The sequence below is a fragment of the Ranitomeya imitator genome, chromosome 4 (genome assembly GCF_032444005.1).
Source record: "Ranitomeya imitator isolate aRanImi1 chromosome 4, aRanImi1.pri, whole genome shotgun sequence".
Lineage (NCBI taxonomy): Eukaryota > Metazoa > Chordata > Amphibia > Anura > Dendrobatidae > Ranitomeya > Ranitomeya imitator.
Window position 1 is genome coordinate 658,538,790 of NC_091285.1, and position 16,512 is coordinate 658,555,301.

Consider the following 16,512-nt stretch of genomic DNA (forward strand, 5'->3'; position numbering starts at 1 on the left):
TAATAGAACAAAGGATATAAACTCTATTTCCTAATTCAAAAACGCAAAGACCTTGATTTGGGGTTAGATCTTGATATTTCTTTTGATCCAATGAATTTTGTTGAAAGTCGTAATTTTAGTCAGATCTTTGCAGAATTATAGTGCAGACACCCACAACATCCTACAGCTGTAATTCTGCGCCTCCAGGACCATCACAGCATAGTCCGGTCTGATGGAACTTTGTACAAGCTCAAGTGGAAAGAAGCTCAGCACACAGGAGTTTCTGTAGTGTAGTGGTTATCACGTTCGCCTAACACGCGAAAGGTCCCCGGTTCGAAACCGGGCAGAAACATAATTTCGTACTTATCTTTTATTCAAATTATTTGTATTATAAAGGGAAGGGTTACAGCAAACACATAAGGAAATATCCATAGAAACAGTATATGTAACAAGAAACATGGGAGGAAAAAGGAAGGAAAAAAACAGAATATAGATAGGAGCATAAATAAAATCATATACATAAAAGGTCAACTGAAACTATTGCACCTTATACAATGTTTGCAGAAAAAACAACTTAAAGTCTATTCAATCATAAAATAAATGGTATAGATTCCCACCATACATATTTTGATCATGTTTTATTTGTAAGGATTCCCATTGAGTTCCATATGGACCAATACAAGTCGTAACTTGAAAGTGACTTATTTCTGATTGCATATGTATATTCAAACATATTATTGTTCATAATTCAGTCTATAATGTCTGTAATTGAGGGAATACATGTTTGTTTCCATTCAGACAACAATAACAGCTTTTTTAGCAAGAAAATTTGTATTATTGTAGATCTTACTTTAAGTGGAAACTCATCTATTCCCAGAGATAGGATTTTGATTTTATTAATCAGCTCAAAAACCTCTGTCCACAGAGAAGAGATTAGCGAACAGTCCCATAGTATATCTAAAAGATGGCCTTTTTGGCTACATTCTCTGCAGCATAATTTTGATTGATTGGGAAGTGTTCCGTGAGGTTTTGCTGGGGTATAATACCATTTTGTCATAATTTTAAAACATGATTCTTGTAGGTTTGCGTTGGATGAATTTCTAAAGGAAATTTTTTATTGCTTTTTGCCATGGGTCAGCTGAAAATGTAGTGCCCAAATCCTTTTCCCACTCCAGCATATATTTCTGTTTGGCGAGTATGACATCATTGTTGAACAAAGAATAGATATGTTTAGTATTCCATATAGATGTACACTCCCTGACAGAAGTTATGTCGCTTATCCATGTTATGTAAATAAAAGCTTATAACCTGACGTTAAATTCATCCATTGGTTGTATAAATTATTCTTTTGAAAGCTGAAACCCTGTAAAATGTGGTTTAGGTTAAGAAAATTAATTGGCATCAATGCAGAAATATTGATCAGTTAATGGACACAGAATGGTCAGATTTTGGCAAGACAAAAGTTTTGTCGCCTAGTCATATAATGCACCCAATCTTAGTTTACATCCTCACCTGTGCTCAGTAAATGATCGGTTAATTAGTGTGTGTGTATAAAAAGAAACCTCGCACCCCAGACCTTCACTTAAACTGCAACTTGAGCTCTGACAGCATGCCAAAGATCCACCCTGCGACCAAAGCCTGGATTATCAAGAGGCTGAAGACCAGATCCTCTGCAGAGGTGGCTGGCACCTTTAATGTGTCTTAGTGTAAAGAACAAAGAATTAAAAAAAGATTTGAAGAGACTGGAGATGTGTTTGACAAGCCCTGGTCCGGCAGACACCACAAGACAACTGCTCAGGAGGAACGTTTGTTGGTTAGAAAATCCAAAGCAAGCCCCTCTTCCACTACAGCAGAGCTCCAACAGGCCTGGTCACCTCAAGCCTCAAGTCCCTGTGTCAACTAGAACCGTTTGTAGGATTCTGTCTCGAAATGGTCTCTATGGTCGTATCAGTGCCCAGAAGCCAGCACTAAACAAAAGGCAAATACAAAACTGTGTGGCATTTGGAAAGTCCCACAGCCTGCTAAACAGATGGACGCTGGAAAAGTGGCAGAAGGTGGATCTCTCTGATGAATCTTCAGCAGCATTACACCATAGCTGCTGCAAATACTGCAGGAGACCTACTGGAGCCCGTATGGATCCAAAATACACCAAAAAACAGTTAAATTTGGTGGTGGAAAGATCATGGTCTGGGGTTACATTCAGTATGAGGGTGTCCGAAACATTTGCAAGGTGAAAGGCAATATCAATAACCTAAAATATCAAGAAGTATTAGCTATCTCTTATATTTCAAATCATAAAAGGGGTCAAATTCTGCAGCAGGATGGTGCTCAATCTAATACACCCATCTCTACAGCAAAGTTCCTCCAGGAAAAAAAGATCAAGGTGCTCCAAGACTGGCCAGCCCAGTCACCAGACATGAACATCATTGAACATGTTTGGGGTAGGATGAAAGAGGAAGCTTGGAAGACAAAACCAAAAAATCTACATGAACTCTGGGAGGCATGTAAGACTGCATTCTCTGCTATTCCTGATGGCTTCATTAATAAATTGTATGAATCATTGTTGAACCGCATGGATGCAGTTCTTCAAGCTCATGGAAGTCACACAAAATATTAAATATGACCCTAATAGCACTACAACTTCATTCACCAATGTTATGCAACATATATTTGTATTTTAAGTTAATTATTTGTTTGAATATCACATTAATTTCTGTTGGCGACAAAACTTTTGTCTTGCCAAACTCTGACCATTCTGTGTCCATTAACTGATCAATATTTCTGCAATGATGCCAATTCATTTTCTTAACCTAAACCACATTTAGGAAGGGTTTCAGCTTTCAAAAGAATAATTTATACAACCAATGGATGAATTTAACGTCAGGTTATTAGCTTTTATTTACATAACATGGATAAGAGACATAACTTATGTCAGGGAGTGTATTGTCCGTATTACTAATTAGAGAAAATACTTCTTTAGGCCTCTTTCACATGTCAGTGTCTCAGGAATGTGTGCTGACAGTTTTCACACAATAACATCCGTGTGTCATCAGTGTGACAAGTACCGGCACCTGGAAAGCAGCGGTACTGTTAGCACAGTTCCCCAGCGCCAGGTGCTGAAGACAGCTCTCATCATTCTCCCTTCTCACTCTGCAATCAGCCAAAGATCTGCGGTAAGCTCACTGAGCTGAACTGCCGTGACTTTATCTCTGGCCGATATGATATAACTATAGGATTAGTAATGGAGAGGTGTTTTATAGACGCCTCTCCATTACTAATCCATGGGCTTGATGTCACCAGACAATACAAAGCTGACATCAACCCCACAAATATTACCCCATTTTGAGATTGGAAGCTTTGGGATCGCTAAGGTGAAATCAGGGAAACGATTTAAGTCCCTTTCAAAAAAGTATGTGAAAACTCTTTTGAAATGCAGTTGTGAATTGTGAATCGTCTAGTTAAATTTTTTTTGTTTTTTTTTTAATTTGTTAAATGGCTCCATTTACCTAGGAAAACCTGTCATAAGGGGATTAGGGTGGAGTAGACAATATGGCCCTGATGAAGTGCATGGCAGAGTGAAATGGTCAGAGATCTTTTTTCTTTCTGCATCCTCTGTCCTGTTTGTAGTAAAGGAATAACTTTTTATTCATGGGATGAGGGCTACAATTTTTCTTTGCTCCTATTCATAAAAAAATCTGAGTCTGAGTATGCACCATTGTTCTAACCTCAAGAGAACATCTATTGACTGTAAGCATTTAGGTGTTTACTGTTGCTCCTTCTTATTTTGTCTCTCACCTTGTTTTGTCCTTTTACCCTTTTTTTGCAAGCACTGAACTTTTTATAACAAAGTATAATAACCTGGGTCCTTATATGCTCTAAAGCAGAGGTCCCCAACTCCAGTCCTCAAGGCCCACCAACAGGTCATGTTTTCAGGATTTCCTTTGCATTGCACAGGTGATGCAATTATTACCTGGGCAAGACTATGGAAATCCTGAAAACATGACATGTTGGTGGGCCTTGAGGACTGGAGTTGGGGACCCCTGCTCTAAAGGATCCAAAACCTTTTTAAAGTTTGTACTTTGTTGACTGCTGGAGAGCAGTGTGAGATGTGGGGACCAACCACCCCGATTACTTGGTGAGTGGTGGTCACTTGTGCATCTGGGGTGTGAGGATTTTGTTGGAGTGTGATTTGTCCTCAATTTGAAGCCTCGATGGAAGGTGAGAGCAGGATTGTGAGGAGCGTTCACAAGGACAAAAGCACAAGATCAAAAGAAGACAAGTCCTACATACACAGTCACGATATGTCATAGGGATAAACATCCACAGAAACTCTTGACTCTTCACCTGCAACTTTGGTGTCACCATCACCGGGCAGGTAGTTTCTGTAGTGTAGTGGTTATCACGTTCCCCTCACACGCGAAAAGTCCCTCGGGCAGAAACATATTTTTATGAATTAGATAAATTGCATCCCTTAACACCTTTTAAATAGAAGAACAAATGATATAAACTCTATTTCCTCATAAATGTGTACTTTTTAGGAGCTGTATGGTTTTAGCAAACCTTCAAAAACACAAAGACCTTGATTTAGGGTTATGTCATGATCCCAATGGCAGGGAATCACAAAAGGACAAGCACACAAAAAACAGAACAAGCTCTAGGGTGATGGAAACTGAGCTGACCGCGATCCTGAACCTAATTCACAACACTAGCAGTAGCCGGGGAACGTGCCTACGATGATTCTAGACGTCTCGCGCCAGCCGAAGGACTAGCTTTCCCTATTAGAAGAAACAAAGACCTCTCTTGCCTCCAGAGAAACACCCCACAGAAATAGCAGCCCCCCACATGTAATGACGGTGAAATGAGAGGAAAGCACATACGTAGTAATGAAAACAGATTCAGCAAAATGAGGCCCGCTAAAACTAGATAGCAGAGGATACAAAAGTGAACTGCGCGGTCAGCGAAAAACCCTACAAAAAAACCATCCTGAAATTACCTGAACTCATGTGCCAACTCATGGAACATGAGGAGTAATATCAGCCCACTAGCGCAACCAGCAACAAGGAATCACATAACTGCAAGCTGGACTAAAACAAAAATAAAGCAAAACGTGGAACAGGAAAATCAAAAACTTAGCTTGTCCTGAAGATTACAGAAGCAGAAAGCAGAGGTAACAAGACACACTGATTACATTGATCGCCGGCGAGGAAATGACAAGAAAGCCAGGTTAAATAGGAAACTCCCATATCCTGATAGAACAGGTGGACACCAGAGACCGCAGAGAACACAAGTCACCCAGTACCATCTGTAACCACCAGAGGGAGCCCAAAAACAGAATCCACAACAGTACCCCCCCCTTGAGGAGGGGTCACCGAACCCTCACGAGAACCACCAGGGCGACTAGGATGAGCCCTATGAAATGCACGGACCAAATCAGCAGCATGAACATCAGAGGCAACCACCCAAGAATTATCCTCCTGACCATAACCCTTCCACTTGACCAAATACTGAAGTTTCCGTCTGGAAACACGAGAATCCAAGATCTTCTCCACAACATACTCCAATTCTCCCTCCACCAGCACCGGAACAGGAGGCTCAAGCGAAGGAACAACAGGTACCTCATACTTCCGCAACAACGACCGATGGAACACATTATGAATAGCAAACGATGTCGGGAGATCCAAACGAAACGACACAGGGTTAAGAATTTCCAAGATCCTATAGGGACCGATAAACCGAGGCTTGAACTTAGGAGAAGAGACCTTCATAGGAACAAAACGAGAAGACAACCACACCAAGTCCCCAACACGAAGTCGAGGACCCACGCGGCGACGGCGATTAGCAAACTGCTGAGCCCTCTCCTGGGACAACTTCAAATTGTCCACCACATGACTCCAAATCTGATGCAACCTATCCACCACCATGTCCACTCCAGGACAATCAGAAGGCTCCACCTGACCAGAGGAAAAACGAGGATGAAACCCCGAATTACAAAAGAAAGGAGAAACCAAGGTAGCAGAACTAGCCCGATTATTAAGGGCAAATTCGGCAAGCGGCAAAAAGGTAACCCAGTCATCTTGATCAGCAGAAACAAAACACCTTAAATAAGTTTCGAAGGTCTGATTAGTTCGTTCCGTCTGGCCATTCGTCTGAGGATGGAATGCAGACGAAAAGGACAAATCAATGCCCATCTTAGCACAGAACGTCCGCCAAAATCTAGACACAAACTGGGATCCTCTGTCAGAAACAATGTTCTCCGGAATCCCATGCAAACGAACCACGTTCTGAAAAAACAGAGGGACCAACTCAGAGGAGGAAGGTAACTTAGGCAAAGGGACCAGATGAACCATCTTAGAAAAGCGGTCACACACAACCCAGATGACGGACATTTTTTGAGAGACAGGGAGATCCGAAATAAAGTCCATGGAAATGTGCGTCCAAGGCCTCTTCGGGATAGGCAAAGGTGACAACAATCCACTGGCCCGAGAACAGCAAGGCTTAGCCCGAGCGCAAACTTCACAAGACTGCACAAAAGAACGCACATCCCTCGACAAGGAAGGCCACCAAAAAGACCTGGCCACCAAGTCTCTAGTACCAAATATTCCAGGATGACCTGCCAACGCAGAAGAATGGACCTCGGAGATGACTCTACTGGTCCAATTATCCGGAACAAACAGTCTTTCAGGTGGACAACGATTAGGTTTATCCGCCTGAAACTCCTGCAAAGCACGTCGCAAGTCTGGGAAGACAGCCGACAAAATCACCCCATCCCTAAGGATACCAGTGGGCTCAGAATTTCCAGGGGAATCAGGCACAAAACTCCTAGAAAGAGCATCCGCCTTCACATTCTTTGAACCTGGCAGGTATGAAACCACAAAATCGAAACGGGAGAAAAACAGTGACCAACGAGCCTGTCTAGGATTCAGACGCTTGGCAGACTCAAGGTAAATCAGATTTTTGTGATCAGTCAAGACCACCACACGATGTCTAGCACCCTCAAGCCAATGACGCCACTCCTCAAATGCCCACTTCATGGCCAAAAGCTCCCAATTACCAACATCATAATTCCGCTCAGTGGGCGAAAACTTTCTAGAAAAGAACGCACATGGCTTCATCACCGAGCAATCGGAGCTTCTCTGTGACAAAACCGCCCCCGCTCCAATCTCAGAAGCATCAACCTCAACCTGGAAAGGAAGCGAAACATCTGGCTGACGCAACACAGGAGCAGAAGAAAACCGGCGCTTAAGTTCCTGAAAGGCCTCCACAGCCGCAGGAGACCAATCAGCAACATCAGCACCCTTCTTAGTCAGATCCGTCAAAGGCTTAACAACACTAGAAAAATTAGTTATGAAACGACGATAAAAATTAGCAAAGCCCAAGAACTTCTGTAGACTCTTAAGAGATGTAGGCTGCGTCCAGTCACAAATAGCTTGAACCTTGACGGGATCCATCTCAATAGTAGAAGGGGAAAAAATATACCCCAAAAAAGAAATCTTCTGGACTCCAAAGAGACACTTTGAACCTTTTACAAACAAAGAATTGGCCCGCAGGACCTGAAACACCTTCCTGACCTGCTGAACATGGGACTCCCAGTCATCAGAAAAAACCAAAACATCATCCAAATACACAATCATAAATTTATCCAGATATTCACGGAAAATATCGTGCATAAAGGACTGGAAGACAGAAGGAGCATTAGAAAGTCCAAAAGGCATCACCAAATACTCAAAATGGCCCTCAGGCGTATTAAATGCGGTTTTCCACTCATCACCCTGCTTAATCCGCACAAGATTATACGCACCCCGAAGATCAATCTTAGTGAACCACTTAGCCCCCTTAATGCGAGCGAACAAATCAGTCAACAATGGCAAAGGATACTGATATTTGACCGTAATCTTATTCAAAAGACGGTAATCTATACAAGGCCTCAAGGAACCATCTTTTTTGGCCACGAAAATAAAACCTGCTCCCAAAGGAGATGAAGATGGACGGATATGTCCCTTTTCCAAGGACTCCTTAACATAATTCCGCATAGCAGTATCCTCTGGCACTGACAGATTGAACAAACGACCTTTAGGAAATTTACTGCCAGGAATCAAATCTATAGCACAATCGCAATCCCTGTGAGGAGGAAGCGAATTGAGCTTAGGCTCCTCAAAAACATCCTGATAATCAGACAAAAATACAGGAACCTCAGAAGGAGTAGATGAAGCGATAGAAATCGGAGGTGCATCATCATGAACCCCCTGACATCCCCAGCTTAACACAGACATCGCCTTCCAGTCCAAGACTGGGTTATGAGTTTGTAACCATGGCAGACCAAGCACTAAGACATCATGTAAATTATACAGTACCAGGAAGCGAATCACCTCCTGATGAACGGGAGTCATACGCATGGTCACGTGTGTCCAGTACTGAGGTTTATTCATAGCCAAAGGTGTAGAGTCAATTCCTTTCAAAGGAATAGGGACTTCCAGAGGCTCCAGACTAAACCCACAGCGGTTGGCAAATGACCAATCCATAAGACTCAGGGCAGCGCCTGAATCCACATAGGCATCGACGGAAATGGCTGATAATGAACAAATCAGAGTCACAGACAGAATGAACTTAGACTGTAAAGTACTAATGGCAACAGACTTATCAACCTTTTTTGTGCGTTTAGAGCATGCTGATATAACATGAGCTGAATCACCACAATAAAAACACAACCCATTTTTCCGCCTATAGTTTTGCCGTTCACTTCTGGACTGAATTCTATCACATTGCATTGTCTCAGGTGCCTGTTCAGAAGACACCGCCAAATGGTGCACAGGTTTGCGCTCCCGTAAACGCCGATCAATCTGAATAGCCATAGTCATAGACTCATTCAGACCTGTAGGCGCCGGGAACCCCACCATAACATCTTTAATGGCCTCAGAAAGGCCATCTCTGAATTTTGCAGCCAGAGCGCACTCATTCCACTGAGTAAGCACCGACCATTTCCGAAATTTCTGACAATATATTTCTGCTTCATCTTGCCCCTGAGAGAGAGCCAATAAAGCTTTTTCAGCCTGAATCTCTAGGTTAGGTTCCTCATAGAGCAAACCCAATGCCAGAAAAAACGCATCCACATTGAGCAACGCAGGATCCCCTGGTGCCAATGCAAATGCCCAATTCTGAGGGTCACCCCGCAGGAAAGATATTACAATTTTGACTTGCTGAGCAGGGTCTCCAGAGGAGCGAGATTTCAAAGAAAGAAACAACTTGCAATTGTTCCTAAAATTCAGAAAACTAGATCTATCTCCAGATAAAAACTCTGGGATAGGAATTCTAGGTTCAGACATAGAAGCATGTACAACAAAATCTTGTATATTTTGAACCTTAGCAGCAAGATTATTCAGGCTGGAAGCCAAACTCTGGACGTCCATGATAAACAGCTGAGGTCAGAGCCATTCAAGGATTAAGAGGAGGTAAGACGCAGCAAGGCTGCAATTAAGGCTAGGCAGCAAACTCTGAGGGAAGGAAAAAAAAAAAAAAACTTCCTCAGACTACTTTTCCTCCTACTTCAGCCAATACGATTACCACTTTTGGGCCGGCGATACTGTAATGATCCCAATGGCAGGGAATCACAAAAGGACAAGCACACAAAAAACAGAACAAGCTCTAGGGTGATGGAAACTGAGCTGACCGCGATCCTGAACCTAATTCACAACACTAGCAGTAGCCGGGGAACGTGCCTACGATGATTCTAGACGTCTCGCGCCAGCCGAAGGACTAGCTTCCCCTATTAGAAGAAACAAAGACCTCTCTTGCCTCCAGAGAAACACCCCACAGAAATAGCAGCCCCCCACATGTAATGACAGTGAAATGAGAGGAAAGCACATACTTAGTAATGAAAACAGATTCAGCAAAATGAGGCCCGCTAAAACTAGATAGCAGAGGATACAAAAGTGAACTGCGCGGTCAGCGAAAAACCCTACAAAAAACCATCCTGAAATTACCTGAACTCATGTGCCAACTCATGGAACATGAGGAGTAATATCAGCCCACTAGAGCAACCAGCAACAAGGAATCACATAACTGCAAGCTGGACTAAAACAAAAATAAAGCAAAACGTGGAACAGGAAAATCAAAAACTTAGCTTGTCCTGAAGATTACAGAAGCAGAAAGCAGAGGTAACAAGACACACTGATTACATTGATCGCCGGCGAGGAAATGACAAGAAAGCCAGGTTAAATAGGAAACTCCCATATCCTGATAGAACAGGTGGACACCAGAGACCGCAGAGAACACAAGTCACCCAGTACCATCTGTAACCACCAGAGGGAGCCCAAAAACAGAATCCACAACAGGGTTAGATCTTGATATTTCTTCTGTATTTTGTTGAAAGTCATAATTTTAGTCAGATCTTTGCAGAATTATAGCGCAGACACCCACAATATCCTACAGCTGTAATTCTGCGCCTTCAGGAACATCACAGCAGATTTCGTCCAGTCTGCAAGATGGACCTTTGTACCAGCTCACGTGAAAAACAACCACGCATATAGTAGTTTCTGTAGTAGGGTGGTTATCACGTTTGCCTGACAGTCGAGAGGTCCCTAGGCAGAAATGTCATTTTTGCTTAACGATCTTTTATTCAAATTATTTGCATTAATTTTTAAAGGGAAGGGTTACACCACATGAGGAAATATCCATAGCAATAGTATATGTAACGAGAAAAATGGGAGGAAAAGGGATGGAAAAAAACAGAATATACAATAGACAGGAGCATAAATGAAAACATATATATAAAAGTCAACGGAAACTATTGCACCGTATACAATATTTGCAGAAAAAACTGCTTGAAATCTATTCAATCATAAAATAAATGGTATAGATTCCCACTATACATTTAGTGAGCAGGAAAGCCATTACTAATGTATGTTATATATCATATGTTAAGTGTGTTCTCTATTCCTTACATGATTACACTTGCGACACCGGCTCCTTGTCTTGCCTTGGGAGGAGGTAAACTATTTAATTCTATGCTGCCCTCCCCTGCCTTGTTTTGGTATTGCAACTTGAGGTACTATACTGCCCTCTTCTGCCTTAGTTTGGCATTGCAACGTGTTTTTCTGATTTGAAGATAGGCGGCAGTTGGAGCTAGTGCGTGCGGGACAAACAGCACTTTATGGATCGTTTTGGTGGGGAGAGGAGGTAGAAAATTGGGGCTCCTGGATTGAGACAAGCGGGGTGTACAAATAACACCCTATTCGGAGTGCCCCGCGTCTTACAGCAACAGAGTGATAAGACAAGAGAAGGAACTGCAGAACTGCGCAGCAGATTCCCTGGATACTCCGATCTGACTAAGGTCATTTTGATCCTCCCCCTTCATGCAGCACAGTTAATCAAATGAAAAGTTACCACCATCCTCCCAAGGCCGGGACCAAGAAAAGGCTTTGACCGTCGCAATTGCAAGAAAAATTTTATCGTCTACCCATGACTGTTATATTGAAAAATATAAGGATTGTTACAAGTCTTCAGTAAAGTTCATCTTTCAAGTTTGCACGAGACCCCGGTGAATGCTTCTTTCATCTGTAGCCTCATCCCTTGCAGGCATCAACATAACTCACAGTCTCATATATCCGTCGTCTCCCCCTTTATAATTGCCACCGAACCTCGGGATTGTTAGAGCCATCGGAGTCACCGTGACTGAACCATCCTCCGAGATAGGCCCTGCATCTCACAAGGCGGTGCTTCAAATATATTTTGATCATGTTTTATTTGTAAGGATTCCTATTTATGATGATATATCGAATTCCATATGGGCCATTTCAAGTCGTAACTTGATAGTGACTTATTTCTGATGGCATATGTATATTCAAACATATTATTGTTCATAATTCTGTCTACAACGTCTGTAATTGAGGGAATACGTGTTTGTTTCCATTCAGACAACAATAACAGCTTTGTTAGATAGGATGGCTGTTGTGAATTCTGTGGCCAAGCTCCCTCCTGTGGTCGTGAGTGGTACTTCGGCTGGTTCTGTCTATGAGCTTCCTTTGGTGGATGAGAGTGGTACTGCGGCTTCTGAGTTTCCTTCCTCAGGTGATGAGGTTAAGTCGTTAGGTGCTGCTCTATTTAACTCCACCTAGTGCTTTGATCCTGGCCTCCAGTCAATGTTCTAGTATTGGTCTTGCTTTCTCCTGGATCGTTCCTGTGGCCTGTCTTCCTGCATAAGCTAAGTTTTGCTTGTGTTATTTTTGTTTGCTATTTTTTCTGTCCAGCTTGCTATATTGGTTTTTCTTGCTTGCTGGAAGCTCTGGGACGCAGAGGGAGCACCTCCGTACCGTTAGTCGGTGCGGAGGGTCTTTTTGCCCCCTCTGCGTGGTTTTTTGTAGGGTTTTGTGTTGACCGCAAAGCAATCTTTCCTATCTTCGGTCTGTTCAGTAAGTTGGGCCTCACTTTGCTAAATCTATTTCATCTCTGTGTTTGTATTTTCATCTCAGCTCACAGTCATTATATGTGGGGGGCTGCCTTTTCCTTTGGGGTATTTCTCTGAGGCAAGCTAGGCTTATTTTTCTTTCTTAGGGCTAGCTAGTTTCTCAGGCTGTGCTCGAGGCGCATAGGACTGGTCAGGAGCGCTCCACGGCTACCTCTAGTGTGGTTGGATAGGATTAGGGATTGCGGTCAGCAGAGTTCCCACGTCTCAGAGCTCGTCCTATGTTTTTGGTAATTGTCAGGTCACTTTGTGTGCTCTGAACTTCAAGGTCCATTGTGGTTCTGAATTACCTGTTCATAACAGATGGCTAATAGAGGAGTAGGGGGAACATCTATGTTACAAATTTTATTAATCAACTCAAAAACCTCTGTCTAAAGAGAAGAGATTAACGAACAGTCCCATAGAACTGTTTTTAATAATAAAATTCTTGCAGGTTTGCGTTGGATAATTTTTTAACGGAAATTTTTATTGCTTTTTGCAAAGTGTCAGCTGAAAATTTGGTGCTGTTTGGAGAATACGACATCATTATTGAACATAGAATAGATATTTTTATTATTACATCTAGATTTATTGTCCGGATTACTAATGACAGAAAATACTTCTTTAGGCCTCTTTCACATGTCTGTGTGTCCAGTATGTGGGTGACAGTTTTCACATGTACTTGAGACACTTACACAGGTAGACCCATTTAAGTGAATGGGTCTGTGCACGTCAGTGTGTTTCCAGGGATCATGTGTGCATGGGCAAAATATGCTGACATGCCCATTTTTTAACAGAAGCTTGGGATGCAAACCATCCAGCACACGTACACACGGATGACATCCGTGTATCATCAGTGTGACATGTAGCGGCGCCTTGGAAGCAGCGGTACTGTTAGCACTGTTCCCCGGTGCCGGGTGCTGAAGACCACCCACATCATTCTCCCTTGCTCATGCTGCAATCAGCCAAGCAGATCAAAGATCTACACTGATCTCACTGAGCTGAACTGTGGTGACTTTTTCTCTGGCCGATATGATACAACTATAGGATTAGTAATGGAGAGGTGTTTTATAGACACCTCTCCATTACTAATCCGTGGGCTTGATGTCACCAGACAATACAAAGGTGACATCAACCGCACAAAAATTATCCCATTTTAAGACTGGAAGTTTTGGGATCGCTAAAGTTAAATCATAAAAAATTTTAAGTCCCTTTCTAAAATGTATATGAAAACGTTTTTGTAATGCAGTTATGAATTGCGAATCATCTAGGTAACTTTTTTATTTTTTTTAATATGGTAAATTATATGTGTACTTTTAGGAGCTGTATGGTTTAAGCAAACAGCCAAAAACACAAAGACCTTGATTTGAGGTTAGATCTTGATATTTCTTCTGATCCAATAAATTTAGTTGAAAATAATTTTAGTCAGATCTTTGCAGAATTATAGTGCAGACACCCACAACATCCTACAGCTATAATTCTGCACCTCCAGGAACGTCACAGCAGATTTTGTCGGGCCTGCAAGTTGCACCTTTGCCCCAGCTCAAATCCCAAAAATTCATGTAGGAGTTTCTGTAGTGTAGTGGTTATCACGTTCGCCTAACACGCGAAAGGTCCCCGGTTTGAGACCGGGCAGAAACAATATTACATTTTTTTAGCAATCTTTTCAAAACACGGCAGTGACATCAGTAAGTGCCATCAGAAACTAAGATGTCTCTGCAAAGGAAAAAGAAATTGCCGTGTGAGAACAGCTGGTGCTTTAACCCTTTCTTGTTACATGACAAAATTGTACATCATAATTGGCAAGATGTACCTCAAAATAAGATGTACAGGCATGTCATGGTGATAGGTGAATCACAGGAGTCGTGCCCGCACAATTCCCACCAGGAGCTCAGCTTAGGCTACTTTCACACTAGCTTCGTGCACTGCACGTCGCAATGCGTCATTGTGCAGAAAAAACGCATCCTGCAAAGTTGTCTCCAGGATGCGTTTTTTCTCCATAGGCTTCTATTAGCAACGCATTGTGATGCATTGCCACACGTCGCAACCGTCGTGCGACGGTTGCAACAGACCGTCGGCACCAAAAAACATTGCTTGTAACGTTTTTTGGTGCGTTGTGTCCGCCATTTCCAACCGCGCATGCGCGGCCACCTCCCCGCAACTCACAATGGGGCAGCGGATGCGCTGGAAAAATGCATCCGCTGCCCCCGTTGTGCGGCGCTTCCACAGTATGCGTTGGTACGTCGGCCCGACGCACTGCGACGGGCCAAGTACGACGCTAGTGTGAAAGTAGCCTTAACTGATGGTCAAGCAACTGCAGGAACAACCAGGGTTCTACGCTGTGGTCTACAGTGACTGCGGCATTTAGAGGTTTGTCAAACATCCATGCGTTCACAGGGTGCCGAGAGTTGTCATATTTGATTTAGAAACATTATTAATTCTGTATTGTGAACACAAAAAATAAATTACACACCAAAAATCTAGTCTTTTTATCAAACTGACAGACGAAAAATAGACAAAGAGCAATGAAAAATTAATTTGAAAAAAAAAATAAATAAATCAGACTGACCCAAAGAATAAAGTTGTCCCATCACTTATACCTGATGGTGCATTTAAAAAAAAGAACAATTTGCAAACTGCTGTTTATTTGTTCAGTCTGTGTCGTGGAGAAAAATTAAAAATTTATTGACATCTCCAGAAGGGAGAATGATTTGACTATTCAACACTCCACATTGAACATATGGAATTCATGAAAGCTTGGGAACAGGGAAACGGATTATGGCTGGTAATTGGTAAAGTCAGAAAGAGAGCTAACACTTCAACCTTAATTGAAGTAAGGAACTCCTGCATGGACCAGGTACTTACAGCAGAGAAATGTTCAAGGAAAAAGACACAAAGTCTGAGATTCATATTTTCAAGAGGCAGAGAATTGAAAAATCTAACACCTTGTTAGACTTAACTCTTTTTCTCTTCAAAGAAAATCTGGACATTTGCAGTTAGTCACTGTGTCTCCGTTGTCCAAATATGAATATTGGGGTTTGCACTGATCCGATATTTATGGGAGATATATTTCCAGCGTCGTAGCAAAGGGAACGAACAGAACACATCCACTGACATCATCTTAAGGCTGGCAGAACCCTTCCAACTTAATACTGGCCCAGTTGATGGTACTATCCATTTTCTGTTTCATTTCTATATAGACAGGTAAAATCGCTATAAGAAACATGATGATAATATTGACCACCGGGGACCTCCAGGGACGAGGATATCCAGAAAGTTGTGAATCTCATAAAATTGTAAAAGACCCAGCACATCCTTCAACCGGCCCCCACATGAGCCCACCAAGGGTTGGGGCGCTGATATTAATAATCTGGGAAAACGGCCATTAGCCATAAATGTTCCCAGACTATTAATAACAGCTCACAGCTTTATGCTTAGTTTACAGGGGAACCCATGAAAAAAAATTACGTAGGGTCCCCTTATAAATTCTAACCAGCAAAGGCTAAAAAGACAGCTGTGGGCTGATATTAATAGCCAGGGAAGGGGTCATGGATATTGGCCCCCTTCCCAGACTAATAATAATAGCCCTAAGAGGCCTCAGAAATAGCGCATCAAACAGGTGTCCATGGTGGCAATCTATGAGCAATGGAATTTGTAGGAGTGGTGTGTGTCAAACTCCTTCCATCTGGGGGAGATAGACATAATATATAATTATGGAACTCATTTTAAGATTGGAAGCTTTAGGATCGCGAAGGTTCCATGATAAATTGTTTCCAAGTCCCTTTCTAAAATGTACGTGAAAACGTTTTTGTAATGGAGTTGTGAATTATCTAGTTAAATTGTGTTCCTATGTAATTATTTTTTTTTTTAAATATGCAAAATGGCTCCACTCACTTTTGAAAACAGGTTAAAAGGGGATTAGGGTGGAGCAGACAATACAGCTCAGATGAAGCGCTGGGCAGAGTGAAACCGTCAGAGCTCTTTTTTCTTTATGCATCCTCTGTCCTGTATGTAATAAAGAAATAACTTTTTAGTCATGGAGTGAGGGCTACAGTTTTCTTTGCTCCTATTTATATAAAATTTGGAGTCTGAGTATG

The 16,512-nt window shown here is 42.2% G+C and overlaps 1 long non-coding RNA gene and 1 other non-coding gene across 2 annotated transcripts in view; one reads left to right on the forward strand and one right to left on the reverse strand.

Moving 5' to 3' along the window:
- LOC138677150 (uncharacterized) overlaps positions 1 to 16,512 on the reverse strand; it is a 136,760-nt gene that overhangs the window by 13,149 nt on the left and 107,099 nt on the right. The window lies entirely within an intron of this gene.
- TRNAV-AAC (transfer RNA valine (anticodon AAC)) lies at positions 259 to 331 on the forward strand. Its single transcript has one exon. It is a non-coding gene; the product is annotated as a tRNA-Val (tRNA).